At 31.6% G+C, this 20,975-nt stretch overlaps 1 long non-coding RNA gene across 1 annotated transcript; it reads right to left on the reverse strand.

The window, feature by feature from the left end:
- Nucleotides 1-53: 53 nt before the first annotated feature.
- LOC127107832 (uncharacterized) lies at nucleotides 54-15,688 on the reverse strand. The gene is made up of 3 exons (XR_007795830.1): nucleotides 15,462-15,688; nucleotides 14,248-14,329; nucleotides 54-285 (listed from the first exon to the last, which is right to left on the reverse strand). It is a non-coding gene; the product is annotated as an uncharacterized LOC127107832 (long non-coding RNA).
- Between the last annotated feature and the right edge of the window lie 5,287 nt (nucleotides 15,689-20,975).

The following is a 20,975-nucleotide window of genomic DNA, read 5'->3' on the forward strand; positions in this document are numbered from 1 at the left end:
TACTAACTTCTATTACACATTATTGGATTATATCACAACATACCCCCTTATAATACAATATATGTTCTTCAATTAACATTAACCAAGTTAATTATCAAATTGAACAACTCATAACTTCTTGCTAAGGGCCAAAAATCTCTCAATTTTCAGTCCCTTATGAGAATATCCACAATTTGAGATCCACTTGAGCAGTGTTTCACTTCAAGCTGTCTTTGATTCACCTGGTCCCTCAAGAAATGAAGCATATTCTCGATGTGTTTGTTTCTGCCATGTAGAACCGTATTCCTTGCAAGATTAATTGATGGTCAGTTGTCAATTTGTAGAACAAGTGGCTTTCTAACTTGGACATGTAATTCATCAAGCACTAATTTGATCCAAATGACTTGACAAGTTGCATAGGATCCTGCAATATATTTTGTCTCATACGAGAACAAAGTTACAACGGGTTGTTTCCTAGAACACGACGAAATTGGAGCACTAGACACTTGAAAGTAACCAGTTGTGCTCCTCCTGTCAGACTAGTCTCCATAATAATCTGCATCTGAGTAACAAGTAATCACTGCATCATTGTCATTTGAACTTTGAGGAAAACGAATTCCAATTGAGTGTTCCCTTCAAGTATCTCAAAATTCTCCTTGCAGACTTTGTAAGAAAGACTCTAGGAACATCCATGTATCTTCTCACTAAACCAACTGAGAAGCATATATCAGGTCTGCTATTGCCCATATATCTCAATGAGCCCACTAATTCTTTGAACAAAATTGCATCAACCTTGTCATCATCACCATTCTTCTCAAGTTTTAGGTTTTCTTCAATGGGAGAGGCTGTAAGGTTTGAATCAAGCATCCTGAGCCTCTTGAGAACCTCATTGACATATTTCTTTTAGTGCAACACGGCACCTTTATATGTCCTTAAAAATTCCATACCTAAGAAATAGGAAAGGTTTCCTAAGTCTGTCATCTCAAATTCTTTCATCATCAACTTCTTGAATTTCACCAAGTTGTTGATGTTATTTTCAGTTACTAGAAAATCATCAACGTACAAACATATGAGTGTTATGCCTTGTGCCATGACTTGCACATAAATACCATATTTAGACTTACACTTAGTGAAACCCAATTCCACTATATAAGAGCCAATTTTCTTATTTCAGACCATATGTGCTTGTTTTAGGCCATAGAGAGCCTTGTGTAGCCTATATACTTGCTTTCATATAATTGTATCATAAAACCAGGTGGTTGAGTAACATGTATTGTTTCATCTAAAGGTTCATTTAAGAAAGTTGATTTCACATCAAGGTGAATTATTGATCAACCTTTCTTGCAAGCTAAGGCTACTACTAATCTAATAGTTTCCAGTCTGGCCACCGGAGCATAAACTACAAAGTAGTCAATGTAAGACCCTAATTTTGACCCTAAGATCCCTCATGGCATCATATCATTTGCTCATTGCATTGCCTCAAGGATCATAGCATGTGTGGTTCCTTTACCCTTGGGTTAGGACTTGAGTGGGTTGGTTTGAGACCACCAAGCATGCTTGAATTGTACATTATTGCTTTTCTTATTTTGTTTACTAACCAAAAGCACAAAAATATGTCACTAACCTCTTTTTTTTGAAGCTCAAAGTGATCATGTGTGCCCATGCTCCTAGGAGACTCCTATGCTTAATGAAGTGGCTAGATGAAGATGAAAGCAAGCATGACAATGGTCCACAAAGCTCTCAATCATCATATATGTATCCCAAGTATCTCAATTTGCCAATTTGATCAAGATAAACCAAATGGCTTGAGGATTGTTTCCCAAGGAAACCCTAATTCAACTATGTATTGACCGTGCCTTGCTCATGAAGCAACCTCAACCTATGATCAAATTCAATCAAGTTAAGTTCATTCATTCATTATTTTATGGATATATGAGCCTATGTGAGTATCCCCAATCATTCATTCATCAAGATTTGAAGTTTGGCCTTGAGAAGTTGACCAGTTAAGTCATCTGACCAAACTGAGATCACTGAGACCTAACTTTTAATATGTTTGTCAAATGAAGATGACCCCAAGAGGAAAAATGTTATTAATAACCATATGAAAAACTTTCATGTTCATAAAAAATCCATTTGAAACTTTTAAGGTCATCATTAATTTCAAAACATTATAGGTCATTTTGACTGAAACCCTAATTTTGGGTCAACTTCCCAAGGACCTAACTTCTTTTATTTTTATGATTTTGAGGTGAGACCAATTGAATTGGAAAGCTTAATATGTATAATTCAAATGTTATGTTGGACAAAATTTCATAATCCTAAAAGAAACACATGTGATAATACAAAACATTATAGGTCACTTTGGACCAAAACCATTGAATCTTGAAAAAGTCCAACTTCAAGTGCCCATAACTTTCTCATTAAAACTCCAAATGATGCAAAATTTAAGTCCAAATTGATCATATTGAAAAGATCTACAACTTTGATTTTGGAGGTTTTTTCCATTTGAGGCTCGCATCATTGAAACAGAAGGGCTTGAAGTTGGTCACTTTTGGAAAAAATTTCAAAGGAAACCTAGACATGTTTTGTACCTCAAACTTCAAGACCAGTTTTCACAAATTTCCAAACTCCAAATGGATTTTTGCCCAACATAGCTTTTGTTCCTTATGTCAAGAGCTTTCCAACCATTACTCACATCACCATGTTTGGATTTTCTATGTGTGACTTTCGAAGAGGTGAATGTTTATGACCAAACATGCAATTCACTTTGTAACTTGATGCATAAGCTATCAGCATGCCTTTTGCACGTCCAACTCAATTGAAAATGATATCAGCTTGCATTTCCATCCAATTTTGGGTCTCACATGGGCCTGTACAGGCCCATGCATGGAAGACCCAATTCTCATGCACACGAGTATTTCCCTTGCTTGCTTCATCTCCAGCTATAAATACATGGCCTGGCTCATTCAAAATAAAACCTTATGGTGATCTAAAACCCTACTGGAATCAAAACCTAACCTTACTCAAAGGAATTTCCGTTTTTATTTTTCAAATTCAGGCTTGAATGTCAACACAATTAGTTGATCTTCAAGTTTCAATTCCTAAGCCTTGCATCCTCATCATCTCCTGGTCAAATTGGAAGCAAAAGCTTGAAGAAATCATGTTGTTCAAAGGTGCTCTTCAAAGGTAGATCACTCAACTGTTTTTATCTGAATCTCATCATACAATGTGAATTGCTTGTGTTTAAACTGTTTTCTGAAGTCCTCGAGCAAGAGGCAGGCCAGTGGTGGTCTTGATTTCATGATTGGAAGCATTTCAGTTTGCATACTTGGATTTTCAAGCTCAGATTTCTCACTTAATAGAAACATTGAGCACAATCCAAGGTTATAGGGGTGATGTACATCTCCCCAGCTTCATTTTGGTACCACGCTTTTTCATTTTGGTTGAGGTTCAAAAACCTGCACGTGGTGGTCGGAGTTCGTTCTCTGGCCGAAGAAGATGGTGGTTTCCACCACCATCCCCATGTGGATCCACCTGCGCCCTTGGATCTGTTTGAAACGATCTAATCTTGGCCGTGCGTGTGTTTGACTTATTTTAAATGCTTATGTTTCGCGTTTGACTTGTGACCATGGTACATCAGCGCTTCTGAGCCCTTGGATGACGCCATGTCAATTAATGAAGTCAATCCAGCGCTCCTGGTTTATTGCTATTTTCTATTTTCTGTTTTATTTTCTTTTAATTCCTTTTTATTTCAAAAATTCATAACTATTTTATTTGAAGTCACAAAAATATGAGACCAATGGCAAAAAATTTCTTGAAAAATCTAGTTTCATAATCTGATTTTTAATTATTTTTTGGACTTCATTTAATATTTTTTGTGAATTGTTTTGTTTTTACTAGTTTTTAATTCATTTTAAATACTCTTTTATATCTGAAAATTCCAAAAATATTTTCTTAACACATATGGATCATGATAAGTCTATGAAAAATAGTCTCATCAATTTCTTAATTGATTTGAGATTTATTTGAGATTTTAATTCATTTGTGTTATTTTTTATTGTTTTTAATCATTTTAAAATAGTTTCTATTTTCAAAAATTGTTGAAAACATTTGTCAAACCTTGTTTGACCATGTTAGACCTATGATGATTCAATTGGACTTGTCTAAGTTGATTTGAATTGAATTTGAGGTTTGACCATATTTTGTCCATTTTAATTTTGCATTTATTTTAATTCCAAAAAAATACCAAAAAATATGTTTGACTTGTTGACTTCTAATTTTCATTTCTCTTCTGTTTACCATTGGTTGATGATGATTTGACTCACATTTGATCATTGTGTTTTGATTATGTCATTTGAATTCTCATTTTGATCATTTCATCTTCATCTCACTTCTTCTTTTATTTTGGCCAATGAGTTAATGATTTGTGGTTAGTCTTGGCATATGAGAGGCTTAACCTTCTTTGATCCAAATCAAATTCAACTTGATCAAAGATCAAGTGAGTTGCTTTGTGTCCAAGATAGGTTGCTTCTTGGTCAAGCAAAAAACCTAAAGTCCATACAAGGCTTTCATCTTTTCTTTTGGCATGGCAAGTTGTAGGAGCTTGGCTTACTAGTCATGATCTCTAACTTGTGTTTATTTTCCTATAGTTTTATTGACCGACCTCAGATAGGTGTGACTACTACATTAGTCCTCTTACGATTGCTTAACATAGCGCTAAATTGTCTTATGACACACTAACATTAACTACTAACTACTAACTTTAATTCAAGCATTTAATTTCTTGCAATTTACTTTAATGCAATTTACTTTCTTGCTCATTAATTCATATTGCTTTTCCCTTTGCTCACTTGAGCACATATTTTATGTTTATGTCATTTTCCTTTTGCTCATTTGAGCTCATGATTGTGTATAAATATATTGTTGCTTTGTGATTGTTTTGTCTTTGTTTGTGTGAACCCAATGCAAAAAGGAGAAAGGACTTAGAATTAGGACCTTACCTATTCTTAAAGGAGTTCAAGAGCAAATAGGCCTCATGCCTTTAGAATGCTAAATTTGTTGAAGAGCAACTAGGCCTCATGCCTTTAGAATGCTAAATCTTAAAGTTGACTTCAAAGGACTTCATAATCTAAACTCATTCTTTGTCCATTCCTCTTATTGTGTTGTGAACTTTTTGATGTTTGTTCTTGTGTGATAGGGATTCCATCTTGAGATAGTAAGAAGGACCATTGTCATGAACAACCAAGTTAAGAGAGACAAGCCAAATGGAGATCCTAGGAACTTGAATATAATATTTGATTGATTGCTTGAGTTATCTGCTAAGTCCAAAGGAAATGAGCATCTTGAATCATCTTTATGATTTCAAGAAAAGGAACTTCAAGGGTTTTATCTCTTCTCTCATCTTTACATGTTTAGGACTAGCCCTTCTCTTCTTCTCTCCACTCTAACCCAAGCCAAACTCATTTATGTGCAAACTTGGACTTTGTTTCAAACTAGAAACCTAGGCCTTATGCCTTTGATTTTTCAAACTCTTTTCTTTAATACTCATTATGAATAAACATTAATTCAACTTTGACCTCATTTTATGAATACTTCTAACTTGTAAATACAACTCACTTCAAGTTGTTTTTGTGGTTCCAATGGCCACCTTTGTCAAAACTTTTCATAAACATTAGCCATAGGTTTGAGTTATCATAGTGGTTGATGTAAACCTCACCTTATCCTTAGTGATTAGACTATAAGTCTTCCATACTTATTATAGGCTAGATCCCTCACTAGTATCTTGAAGCTCTCCTCACATGGTGGATTATTGGTTTAGTTTGAGTTTTCTCCCTTTTATAACAAAAGACCTTAAGGCTTTTGACAAATCAATTCACCAATCTTTTGAGATTTTTACCCCGAACTACGAGGTTTTGATCCTACCTTTGTGATGGTACGTAGGCAATGGGTTCATCCATTCAAATAACAAAAATTGTAAATATAATATTCACTTCGCATCCCCCCAATCTTGTTTGCACATATTTTCACAAATACCAACCTACAATACACATTTGCAAAAAGGGCTCCCTTAGAGTACTAAGGATGTTTTGGGTGCTCAAAACCTTCCCATTTCATAACCAACCCCCTTACCCAGATCTCTGACATTTTTATTAGTTTTTGATTTGATAAAACTTCTTACTTGGCTTTTGTTCGCTTTTTAGCCTTTCCTTTGGACAAATAAAAGTGAGGTAGCGACTCGAATTGTATGCTTACTTTTGGTTTAGTCAATAAATCTAAAGGTAACGAATACCCCGCTACAGTCAAGGCTTACTCTTTCATTGAAAACATTTTGCTACTAACCTGGCCTTATGCCTAGCAACCGAGCCATCAGGATTGTGCTTCATTTTATACACTCATTTGACATTAATAGCTTTGGTATTGTCTGGAATTTTGAATTGTTACCAAGTCCTATTCCTTTTAATAACTTCTAACTTTTCAATCATTGCATCCTTCCACTCTTTGTTCCTTAAGGCTTGATTGTGGTTTATAGGCTCTACATCTACTAGTAGTGCAAAATGAACCAAATCTACAAATGTTGTGACTGTATTATCACCAATGACTTTGCAACCTTGAAGTCTCGTTGGAGTTATTCTTGTTCATTGAGGTCTTTGAAACATGGCCACCATATTATCATTATTGTTTTCATCAACATGGAAATGGTCAATTATTTCAACAAATGGAACTTTCATATGGTTCATCACTTATCTCATCCAAGCCATAGCTCAATAGTGGCTTGTTAGTTGTGCTATTTTAGTCCCAATATCTCTACTCACCATGATTCTACCATTGATTAGATTAAAAAACCTATAGGCTCCAGTTTTATGATAACCAACTAGTATCATTAGGTACATGTTTGTAGCAAATAGAGGCAAACACCTTCAGATGGTTCACATATGGTTTCTTGTCACTCCATACTTCCTCTGAAACTTTATTCTTCAATCTTCTAGTTGGGAACCTGTCTAACACGTAAGCAGTCGTGGTGACTGTTTCACCCCATGGTGAGTTAGGCATGCCCTTTTGTTTCAACATGAATATCTAATATACTTTTATTTCTTCTTTCAGTTATACCATTGTGTTGAAGGGTGTATGAAATTGTAACCTCATGATTAATCCCATGTTCTACACAAAACTCCCATAATTATTTGGATATGTATTCACCATCTTCATCAGCTCTAAGTATCTTGATATTCTCATCACTTTGATTTTCAACCAATATTTTGAATCTCTTAAAGATTTTAAATACTTCATCCTTATGCCTGATCATGTACACCCAGAGCTTTCTACCATGCTCATCAACAAATGAGATAAAAAAATATGTTGTCACCAATAATGTGATCCTTAAAAGGACCATATACATGTGAGTGAACCACTTCTAATGTGCAAGATGATCTCATTGGCATATGAGTTTTGAAGGCCTTTCTAGATTACTTCCCCACTAAGTAACCTTCACCTAATTTTTCAGGCATTACAAATACTTGGTAATATCGGTCACCATTTCTTGTGTGATAAGTTAATTTAGTAATCGAAAGCTTAAATGATCAAACCTTATATGCCACAACCAATTTTTCTTGTGTTATACCACTGCTTGCAGGCATTGAACTTATATGGAACTCATCATAGTCGTGAATGTCCTGTTCTTAGAAAGATGAGATTTCAATACTAATTTGTTATTACAATCAAACAGTTCAAAATCCTTATTCTTCATGATCATTGAGAACCATTTCTCAATCAGCTTTCCAACACTCAAGAGATTGCACTTCATGCCAGACACATATATCACATCTTAAATTATCGCTGACTTGCATTACATCTTATAATGGCCATGTTTATTGCTCATTATGCTTGCAAATAATAACTATCTACCAATATAATCTTGCTTAAACTAAGTCTCATCAATGTTGGTCAGCGAAGCTTTATGACCAGTCATATGATTTGAGTAGTCTGTGTCCAAGAACCATGCTTTAGAGTCAATGTGATCATTTGAAGCTGCAGCCATATGCACCATGGTTTTAGAATAGTCTAACTCCTCAAGAGCAAGATTTGCTCCTTCACTGTCTTTTTCCTTTGCAACCCATTTTCCTTTGTACCAGCAATTCTCTATCAAATGTCCCCACTCCTCGCAGTTGTAACACTGCACACTTTTCTTGTTAAGCTTTTTTTTCAAATTTGAAGTTTACCCCCCTCTCTTGGAGGATTCAAACAACTTCTCATCATTCTTTAACTTTTGGGAGTTAAGCCAAGAACCCTTCTTGATATAACCTTTGTCAAATTTTCCTTTAATCTTGCTAACCACCATACTTCTTCCAGGTTTGAGCTTGCAAGACCTACATTGATTCTTGACCACCTATTCTCTCAATTATCCTCAATTCATGAACCTCCAAGGAGGTAGCCAGATTTTTCAACTTCAATGTGTCCAGGTTGCTCGCTTTTTGTATGGCGACGATCACATGATCCAATGAGAAGTTAGAGTTCTCATTACCTTATCATCCTATCAGACATTATATCACCATAACCCTTCATCAAATGAACAAGATTCTGAACCTCATACATGTAGCCTGCGGCCTTCTCATCTTCACCCATCTTTAATAATTCATACTTCCGTTTTAACGCATGCAACTTGACACCCTTCACCTTTTCACCGCCTTCATAATATTTGGTAAGAATATCTCATGCTTCTTTTGTTGATTCAGCATGAGAGGCTTAATCAAAATTTGCACCATCAACTACGGATTGGATGCAAAAAGAAACTTTACAGTCCTTTTTTCCTGCATCTTTATGAGTCGTGTTTTAAGTTTCACTCACATGTGTTGCAATCTCTGGTACACCATTGAGGACGACTTCAAGAGAGTCTTGAAATCCAAACAAGGACTTCATATGTTTATGTCATCGGCTCCAATTCTTACCATCAAGAATAGGAAGAGAGTTAGGAATTCCATTACTACCATTCATTGAGCATATGCGGATCACAATCTTTGGAAACAAATCACCAATGCGTAAAACCAAAGACTCTAGATACAAACTTATTAATGTAAGTGCAACCGCATTTGGCGTGAGAGAAGGGACCGTTGAGATTGAGATTTAGAGAAAATGTAAGAGATATTGATTAGAGTTAAAGAAAAGTAACAACTAGTGTATTTATATATACAATAAATTAATTACTTGTGTAGTAAGTAATCGACTAATAACTAACTAATACTAACTCTATTACACATTATTAGATTATATCACAATAATTTCATCATATAATAAGTCTGTAACATATAAAGTAGAATTTTTTATTAATTGGTATACTATATCAATGGAATTTCATTGTTTGTTTTGTTGTATCTAATGCTTTTTTCTGTGTATTTAATGATTATTCATAGAGAATGTTGATAAATTTGGTTATCAAATAACATATTCTAAATGTTCTAAATTATCCGTGTATATTTATGATATTTATTTATAGACGATTCGAGCCTACTATAACATACATTTGGAATTGAATTATTTATATAATTGACTACATAATAATAAAATGTTATTTTTCCCTTTCTTCAGGTTGTGGGCAAAAAATTTTGTTATAGTGTTTTTTCCCTATCTCTCTTTTATATTTAATGATTGTGACACTAAAATAAATTATATTATCATTCAATAAATATATTATTTTATCATTTTATATATATATATATATATATATATATATATATATATATATATATATATATATATATATATATATATATATATATATGCTCGCGATGATAAATAATTTGTAATCTGAATTAGTTAATATAATATATATATATATATATATATATATATATATATATATATATATATATATATATATATATATATATAAAGTGTGATGTATTAATTATGTAAAATTAGATTAAAAATTTAAATTTTTAATATAAAATAGTAAAATAATATATTTTTGTTAGAAAATTTATAATGTCAGAATATCATGATATTATATATATATATACTCACAGTGACAAATAACTTGTAATCTGAATTAGTTAGATAGAGAGTAAGTTTCAATGATGACGTATAGCATATTATTTGTGAAGATGCATGCATATATACGGTGCAACAATACAAATCAGACATTAATTTATTTGTTCAAAATGATGATATAATGAAGTGATGTAAATGAAAAGGCCTCGGTATATATCTTTCTAAGCTTTGTGGTGGTTATGTATTTAATTTATTCTTTTGCTGTTACTGTTGGAAATTAAGCATGCTACATCCTTCCATCTTTCTTTATCATATATAGATATAGATTTTTATATACTGACGTGGGTTTTCATGCTGCCTGGATATATGACAGACCAAATTGTGTATAAATATACATGTATTTATAGCTATTAATAGAAGCACTTTTTTGTTAATAGGGATTTCTAGAAGCCACGTCTATGATAATATGCATATGCGTAATTCGTATATAAACTATGAACTGTTACCAATATTAAGTTTAAAATATATGATAAAAATTATATATAATCAAACCGTCTTAATTATTGGGGAAATTTTTTCATTTTTGGATGAACATTTTTGTGAAAGACACACCACATATTCATTTTAAATTTTAAAGTGATAGATGAACGAATTCTTTTATTTATAAATGCTCAAATTTTCATATTTTTAACTAATTTATAATTCATGATAATCTATCTTCATGGTAAGTTTTTTGTTTGGAGAAGAATTGTTGAGATTTACAATTAGAGTGTATAAAATCCTAGATTATGAACGGATGAGATGAAGTGTTTCTAACTCATAATTTATCTTCATTTTAGTTTTCATCAATTAATTTACAATACCTTTGAAGGTATTTAGATGTTCCATCTTTTTTTAATCATTTGAGTAGTACAACTTCACAAGTTGTCTAATGAGTTGAGTTTTACTTATAGATTGTTTTCTTTTGAATAAATGGTTCAATCTTTGTCAAAAACTCACCGTTACATCTTTTCGGTTCTACGTCTCCCACTTGTGTTTATCCTTCTAAGAGATTGAAACATGCAAATCTTTGCAACATAAGGGGTCTTCCATCATTGACTTCTGACATGTTTAATCTTCATACATTGGTTTGGATAGTAATATAGCTTTTCATCTTGAATAACACATGATATCCTATTTTTCAACTAAGAAGACTATTTTAATATACATGTTAGGCTTGTCATTTTGTGATTGACTGCATTTTGCAAAAACAAGTATTTTTGACAGATGTTGAACAAGATATCCTGACATGTTGTTTCAACATTCAACATAACCGAGCTTTAAATGATTTGTGTAAAGATCCTCTGAAGATTTAGCTCTAGTATATTATTGCGTGTTTTTCTTGTACATGAAGAATATAGTATCTTGACTTGTTTACGAAGTAACAATATCAAGACATTTTAGGAAACATTTGATTTGATTGAAATCATATCTTCAGAAGATTGAGCAGAGATCTTGAATCTGTTGCAAATCAAAGACCAAAATCCATGACTCTCACTACTATTTATAGAGGAGTTCTAAACCTAAGTATGTATTGAAGTAGTGCAATATTTTGTTATCATTAGGGTTTCGTGTGTGTGTGTGCTTTGTGTGAGCCATTTGAATATCACATTGATACTTGAATTGGACCTGATGTATTGAGTTGTAACTAACTATCCCTCAGAAACTTTAAAGCAAAAATGGATTGTGTTTTTCTATTGTGTGATATCGTGTGGTTGAGGGAAGTGAGAGGGGTCTCATATCTAGGTATGCCCTAGATAGAAACGTCCACAAGTAGAGATTATGTGAGAAGCCTGTAAAAACTAAGGTTGTTAAGGACTTCAAAGTAATTCTGTGATAGTGGATTTCCTTCTTGGTTTGGTAACCCTCAGATGTAGGTGACGTTGCACCGAACTAGATTAAAAGTTGATTGTGTTATTTACTGTTATACTGTTTTATTTATTCTACTACTGTTTGTGGTGTGATAATGTGCAGACCCTGAGGTCGTGACATTATGTACGACATCAGGGATCTGCTTTCCAGAATTTCAATACAAGAACAAAATGAGCTCGTGAATATAATGCATCAAGTATGTTCCTAAAAAAGAGAGGTGTGTAAAAAAAGACATTTAAATACCAACTTTTTCCTTTGCACGAGCTTTCCTAACATGCACTAAATCATTAACGCATATTATTTTCAGCAACAAGAATATCTTTTTTATGATGTGAAAGACCAAATATTGTTGCAACCATAGAGAATACAAACAAGATCTTAGAGCTCAAAGAGCTCAGATGCCACAATTGAGAAATGTATACATAATTTTTCTTCGCCGTGAACTCAAAATTAACATTAAACAAAAGCAAAAATAAAGAGAATGGAATACTAAAATCACTAAGAATATTTACGTGGAAAAAATTTCAATGTGAAAATGAAAAACCATTAGATCTAATCTAGTATAATATCTCCCCTCTAAAAAGTAAGATTACAAAATCTTTTGGTACAAAGATACATCTCTCAATATCACTCAATTTGGATGGCATACAACATCTATCACCTCTCACCAAACTAAAATGGAAACACAACTCTCTTTCTCTCAAAAGACTAAAAATCTATTTCTCACTATCACTCTTGGAATAGATGATGAAACTCTAGAGGAGAAGAATGTGGTTTAGAAATCGTAAGAGAGATGTTGGATAATCAATGCTTAAATTTACAAACTCTTATAAATCTTGTACTTGCTAAAAAGTACGATGAGAGTGACCCTATGTTGTAGGGTTGTTCGTGATGTTTAGGATATTTTGACGATGAATATGGTTGGTTCACATAGAGTGGTGAGAAATTATGTAATGGTTTTTCAGGTAAAAATTGGAGATCCTTTTAACTTTAGGGTTGAAGTATTTATAAAGGTTCCTTAAGTCTAAGCAAGAGAACCTGAAAACTGTTTTCTTTGCCTCCATGACTAGAGAATGTGGTATATAAGAAACTTAGGGCTCGTTTGATTGAGTTTTGATTTTCTATTTTTAAAAATGATTTTATAAATCAGTTTTAAAAAATTGTTTTTAAAAAAACTAATGGAATAAAATCTGTTTGGTAGCTCTGTTTTAAAAATCGTTTTAAAAATTTAAAAGTTAAAAACTTGTTTGGAGAAATTGTTTTTGGTTTCTAAAATCTAAAAATTGAAAATTTTATAGTTTTTAAAAACTATTTTATAAATCAATTTTAAAAAAGTTTTGAAGAAAAACAATAAAATAAAACATGTTTGGTAATTCTACTTTTAAAAATCGTTTTAAAAAGTGTACCACTTTTCCTTGTTTTTTCTTCATCATAATTTCCAAAACTAAAAACCAAAAACCAAAACCTCTAAAACCTGTTTTAGTTTTTTAGTTTTTAAAACTCTCAATAGAGAATAGTTTTCAAAAACAATTTTATAAAATTAGACTACCAAACAAATTTTCTTATTTTCAAATTTTAAAAACTAAAAAACAGTTTTACAAAATCAAATCAAACAGGCCCTTATTCTCCCTAGAATCATGGGAGGCAGTTTTCTATATTGACTCTCTTCTTTAGTCGGTCACCGAATGAACACATGTCATCACCTATATTTACTAGACACATGAGAGTTAATTTGGAAGGCTCAAACCCAATAGAAATGACTTGTCACCGAATTCAGGTGGCCTCGTACCTCATCTCAAAAGGTCAGTTGTTTCGCTTGGAAGCTCGCCTCTCGTCAATAAACTTGGTTTTCTTTTAATCCCTCATATGTTATCTCTTCTTAAGATTTAATAAAATTATCCTAATACAAATCTCATATCTTTATCTTTATGTTTAAATGTGTAATCTCTCAAGATTAAAAAACACTAAATGGCCATCATCATTTATATATTTAAATTAATTTGACAAGTTGACTTTAACTCGTCGTCACAAATTAAATAGAGAATATCAACCCAAAACATTAAGTACATGACTACTCTTAAATTAACTAAAGAAACATCAATATTTAATTTAATAAAAAAAATGTTAATTAACCTAATTGTGTCATGATGTACTAGTATGCACTTAATCTCGAACACTACGGTCAAAGACAAATGGAAACAGCCAAAAAGAAAATTAGAAAGTAAGACTATTGTGATTACCGGCCTAATAAGTTGTCTTACCTTAACCATGAATGTGAACCACAAATTAAAAGTAAATTAAACTTTTTATTCTTATAGAAAACAGCTGTTAACACTTGCATGATAAGATAATTGAGCTGAGGTTAACTTCACTTACCATTCACGTAAAGAGTGTCTGAAAAATTGCCGGCATTAAGCAATTTAAATTGATTTCTCACTTTGAACTTCAAGTTTTTTTCCTATATTTGTGGTAATAATTAGTTGACGCCTCCGAATCAATAGTAGAATAACATAGTAAAAGGCAAATACAAATTGAAATGCTTTAACTCTTCATTATTATTATTCACCTTTATGATTTTCATTGTTTCACAAAGTTTTATCGACATCAAATTATTGACCATGAAATGATGACAGTTAAAAAGAGAAGCATTAGTGGGTTTAGGTAGCTAGCCACCACCCAATTTTGGCTACTTGACTTTTTGACTAACTCTCACTCATACAATCCTTGTTTCCATCAATTATGTTTCTTCCTCATTTTATGCTTATCATATATATATATATATATATATATATATATATATATATATATATATATATATATATATATATATATATATATATATATATAATTCTTTATAATTTTTTATTAAAGTTACATTAATTGGTTGACTTAAGAGGAGAGTGACAAACGGATTCGGTCCTTCAAATATACTCGTTTTATGCACACACAAAATGTGGAAAGGATCAAAAACTATCTTATCTAATATGTTGGTTTCGTCCCGTCTCACTTTTTTCTTTAGATTTTACGAATGCTGATATTATTATAAATATTTATAATTTTTTAGATTTAAATGTGTACTGTTCATATGTCTGTCATACTCTTTTTTTTTTTTAAGACAAATCAAAATTTTATACCACGTCTTTAATTATATCTTTCTCGTCCGATTTTTTTCCACACTTTTATGGGGTGAGCATGCATGTTTGTAACCCCTATCTAGTAAAAAAATTATTGTCTTTAGTATTAAAAAAATCAAAAATATCAAAGACAAATAATATATAAAAATATTGATTGTCGAAATTTTATTTGAGGTGGATTTTAGATTGTTTGTATTATTGTAAAATCTTTAGTTATCAATCTCACAAATAAGAGAAATTTTAATCAATTTCACACATACATATTTTTCTCCTATCCACTCATAAACTAGAACATTTGGTGATTAGTTATCCAATCTCCCTCCCACATGCATGTTTATCACTAAATAAATAAAAAAGAAGAAAAAGTTGAATCAAGAGAAATATAACATAATAATTAATTCTTAGAAGTGAAAATAACAGAGAATGTTACTAGCTAGGTAGTAGCTTGAAACTTACTCAAAAACATGGGCCATGATGAGTTGATTGAGCACGTGAGTGAGATATACTTATTCTGTATACGAGGAAGCAAATGAGAAGCTAAATGCGTTTAAGCAACTCAAACATTGGTTCCCTTTCTTGAATCCTATTTATGGTTCGTTACGCTAAAATCTTGCAAATCCCAATTACTTATCATATGTACTCTTCTACCACTGTAGTTTCAAGAGCATATTCAGGAATAGAAGAATGACATGATTTTACGTTACTTGAAACCGACACCACGTTTTATTGTAATCTAACCATTGTGTGTTTTATAATTTTTAATCATCTTGGTGATAACTACTAGCTTAACTATTCTCAAGGGTTCTTTCCTGATTTGTCCTATTTACTTTCATTTGATCCTAATCTAGCCGGCAAACAAGATTTGTATTTATCCGACTCATGTTCTCATTCAATTGCACATGCTGAATTTCAGGGCCGGCCCAATCAATCTGGAGGCCCTGTTTTAATTTAATAAATAGGCCTAAATCTAAAATATATATATAATTTAATAATAAAAAAATACACTAAAAATTCAAAGTATTGTTTAAACTAATAATATCTTTTTAAATAATATATATTTTAAATTTTTTCATATTAATTAGATTTAAAAAAAAAAAAATAGGCCCCCAAAATTTTGGGGCCCAGTTCCATAGGGCCTGTTGCGCCTGTGAAAGGCCGGCCCTGCTGAATTTGAAGTGGCTTTTGCTGCATGGCTTAGCTTAAGTAATTATTTATTAATATTATTAATATAAATTATAACTAATTGATATATATATAAAAGACGTCAAATTCGAATAGAGAGAATAACTAATTTGCTATCAGCTACTATAAAAAACACATTTAACAATAATTGAGAGAATGATATTACCACGGTTGAAAGTCTTTGATAATAAATAGTGTGGTAGTATGTGCTCTCTTTACCATCTTGGACTAATAGCCATAGTAAAAACACTATAGCACGTAGTATATCACCACCATTCCAGAAACCAATCGTAGTAAAATGTGTAGATCATGGGTTTGATACCCATCATTAGCATTTGGAAGATTTCTCAATATTTCACAAGGATTGTATGTTCCAACCGTAGTGAAAGATTTAATGCACAATATTTCACCATAGTTATACCTTTTAACTATGTTGATATGATCAATTGAATTTATTATAACTTATGTGAAATGCTTATTTCACCAACTACTCACTATATATATAATATTTGAATCTAATTTAGAAATTAATGATATAACAAATTAAGTTATATTAGAAGAATAAATTACATTAATCAATATTTTTTGAGCTTTTAGAATTTGTTTCAGTACTTCTAATTTTTCAACCAATATTTTCTTCTCTACTAGTTCATTCAACAAAGTATTGAATAAAATTACTTTGTAGACAGAACTACTAGATAAGGAAGTGATGGAAGAAGAACTAGAAGTATTGAATAAAATTATAACCGTCAAAGAGTGAGATACAGACAATGGGTTGTGGAAAGCCTCGAAAAACATTGATCAATGTAAGTTGTTTTCTAATATAACATAATTTTTTATATTATTATTTTCTAATTCAATTCGAAAGGTTATATATTCAGTGAGGGGTTATATAATAAACCCATCTTCTAAGAAATATTGTCTGGACAAAATAAAAGTATGAGTGTAAAAGGAATAACATTAACAATAACATAGATACACAAACACATCATACAATAACACAAACAATAACTTTTATCAACAAAAAATAACAACTTATCTTAACAAAATAGAAAAATACTTCAACAAAAATATCTAAAATAACATAAATAACAACATTTATCAATAAAATTATAAACTTGCTATAATAAAACAACAATATACCTCAACAAAAACATCAATACAACTAATAAAAAAACATCTACAATAACACAAACAACAATATTTATCAACAAAAACAACTTACGTTAACAAAACAACAACATACCTCAACAAAACCATCAACAAAGAAATCTACAATAACAAAAGAAACAACTTGTCTTAACAAAATAAAAATATACATCAACAAAACCATCAACATGCCTCAACAAAAAAATCTACAATAGCACATTACTACAAATAATGTTTTTAATGCCGCACGCGAAAGAGATGTTATCTCAGCTACCAAAAAGTGCACATTTTACCTCTCGGTTTTTAAAAAACTGACGGGTATGTGATAAGATCATGAGTTCGATCCCCAGGGAGGCCTTTTTGGAATTCTGAAATGGCGAAAATACACGTCTCATCGGTTTTGTAATTTCACCGACGAATATACCATATTTTCACCTCGATTATCTCATAAAATCAAGGGGTGAAACAATGTTGAGTTTATTAAATCTAATGTGGATTGTTTATTTCACTAAATCTTATACTGAACATATAACTTCTCAAAATTGGTTAGGAAAAATAATTATATGAACAATTGTGTTATATTTGAAGAACAACTTACATTGATTATAATTTTGAAGCATCATGCTACTCATCATTCATCTCACGCTATTTTATGGTTAAAATCTCTCAAATATTTAAAGTTCTTTATTCAACACTTCCTTTTCTACTAATTCATTCTTGAAAGCATAAAATTTGATGCTTTGAAAAATGAACAAATATGAAAGAAAGTTGAATAAAAACTAGAAGTATTGGAGAGATTTTAACAATAAAACAATATGAGATGAATGATGAGTTGAAGAATGATAGACAATCATTAATCAATGTATGATAAGTTTATGATATAACATAATTTTGCATATGATTCTTTCCAAACTTAACTTATTAGGTTATATGTTCAAAGAGGGGTTAGTGAAACAAACAATCGATATTAGATATAATAAATTCAACTATACGAAACAAGATGAGAGTTGCACAAAGAATCACAAAAAACATAATCTCAATAATAATATCAATAACAAAAACAACAACACCAAACACAATATCAAGAACAACAACGTCAATAAACAACGACAATATCAATAACATCGTCAATAAATAACCTCTAGGGTTTTGGGTCTAAAAAACAAGAACAACAACATCGACAAAAACAACATCAATAATAACAACATAAACAACAACAAAAATTCTAGGGTTTTGGATTTCAACAACACCACAACAAAAATAACAACAACAACAACAACAACAACAACAACAATATCAGTAATGATATTTGACGTACCAGATCTATGAAGAAGAAGTAAAAGAAAATAATTTGAATCTCTAAAGAAGAAACGAGAGCAGTAAACACATAACATCTTCGTAATGAAGATGGTATGTGTTTAGGAGTCTCGTTGTTTAGAGCTCTTTGTTAGGGCTCTATTTATGTTGTTTAGACAAATAAAACTGAATGCTACAAGCTATATATACTGAGGCTGATGGGAATCGAAGCACGTACACTAAATAAGTTTACCCGTCGGTTTTCCAAATAACCAGCGGAATATATTGTATATTTTATTTTATTTTTAGAAACAGGGTGTGTCCAGAAGTTATACCTCAGTTTTTTAATACGTGAGGTAAAATCTTTGTCATGAAATGTATTATTTGTAGTAGTGACAAAAATAACAACTTATCTAAACAAAAAAAAATCACATACATCAACAAAACCATCAACATGCTTCAACAAAAAAGATCTACAATAACAAAAATAATAACTTACCTTGACAAAACAAAAACGTACTTCAATAATAACTTAAACACTTTACTTATCTCAACAAAAAACAACAATTTAAAACCTATAATCTCATCTTAACAACAAGAAAACAAAAAACCCCATGCTAGACAAATATTTAGAACAAGACAAATGTTTCATGTATGTTTTAAACAAGATAAACAAGACAAATATTTCGAACAACAACAACATCATAACTCATAAAATGTATGGTGGAAAATTTTTCATGTACGTACCTTTCCTTGAAAAGATTTGTGAAAAATGAAGTCCTAGAAATAAGTTACTTGTTTCGTCTTGCAAAGAGTCATGACACCATTCCATGATTCATACTAGTTAGAGAAGTTATGTTGGAGTTTTGTAAAGATATGATGCAGTTTTTAGAGATTGAGAGAAGGCGATAGAAGTTAGGGTTTCACTTTAAGTGAATGCAATCTGTTATGTTGTAAATAGACTTAGCTTATATAGGTAAAATATTTCACCACGCTTGATAAGAAAAATCATGGTGAAATGTATTGATATTTCACTACGGTTAATAATCTAGACAATTGTGCAAAGTATTTAATTTTTATTTAAAAATAGAAATTAAGGGAACACAACATTTTTTAATGAAAATAAAATAAAATAGTTGATGTTGAGATTCGAAGGATGTCACTCCTTCACATATCACAACGGTTGTTTACTTGGACCGTGGTGATATGTGATTTAAAAATAATAAAAATGAATGACGCTTAATGAATATATATTACTTCGGTTGCATAAGTGGTTTTAGTAAGAATTTATTATGGAAGAAGAGAATGTTTAGGAAGAAGAGATGTTCCTCCTGGTGGTCGTCCGGGATCAATATGGTCGGCCTAGAATATATGCACCCCAAGCCCTTGCTAATATGTAGCAAGGTGAGAGTTTGCAACATTAGTCTCAGATGTCAGTTGTCGCATCTCGAAAAAACACGCACACAAAAACAGAGTCGCCACCAATGTTATTTATCCCAAGAGAGGGAAAGGAAACACTGAGTAAACCTACAAAAGGATGAATCTAATGATCTTGCAACCAAAAGACGGGTAAGGGAGTCGATTACGCAAGGGGAAGGTATTATCACCCCTCGCGTATGTAGTACTCTACAGGACCCACTCTTGTTATTCTAATCAAAGGGTGTGTTTATTCTAAAACTTATTAACTAAAAGGAATGCCTGCAAATATTAAATTACAAACAAAAAGAAAATTTTATTATTGCGATCGCTTAGGATTTGCAACCCAATGCCTACATATCAAAAAGAACCAGAGCACCGTAGTTCTTCTAAAAAAAAAAGGTCAGTTGGTGCTTTTTATGGGTAACCACCCTTATTGAAAGTTTTCATAAGAAAATCCAAGTGGCAAAATAAGTTTGATTGGTTGAGTGTTTTGTTGAGAGAATACACCAAATGATCCTCCCAAGGAAGGAGGTATCTGAGTACTTTTCTCTTATTGTTGAAAGAGTTCAAGTAGTATTAGAATGTTTTTTATCTTGATTAAGAAATGATTTTTGTTTTAGAATGAATGCAAAAAAGAAATAGAAAATCTAAGGGAATTCTCAAGATAAACCCTAATGTTGACATACAAGAGTGGTCCTAAAGTTAGGATAAAAAGGGAGACATTTATCTAGATTATCATGCAAAGATTGACCTAGGGTTAAGGATCAAAAGGGGGGAGGGTCTACCTAATGTTGTCATGCTTGGTTATCAAACCTATGGTCTACTTTAGTTCAAACTTATCCAAGAATGAACCAAAGAAAATATTATGGGGAGCATGTTATTCACAAAAGAAAAAAGATAGAAGAAGAAGGATAATCCATATCA

This window comes from Lathyrus oleraceus, chromosome 7, assembly GCF_024323335.1.
Source record: "Lathyrus oleraceus cultivar Zhongwan6 chromosome 7, CAAS_Psat_ZW6_1.0, whole genome shotgun sequence".
In the NCBI taxonomy this organism is placed as follows: Eukaryota; Viridiplantae; Streptophyta; class Magnoliopsida; order Fabales; family Fabaceae; genus Lathyrus; species Lathyrus oleraceus.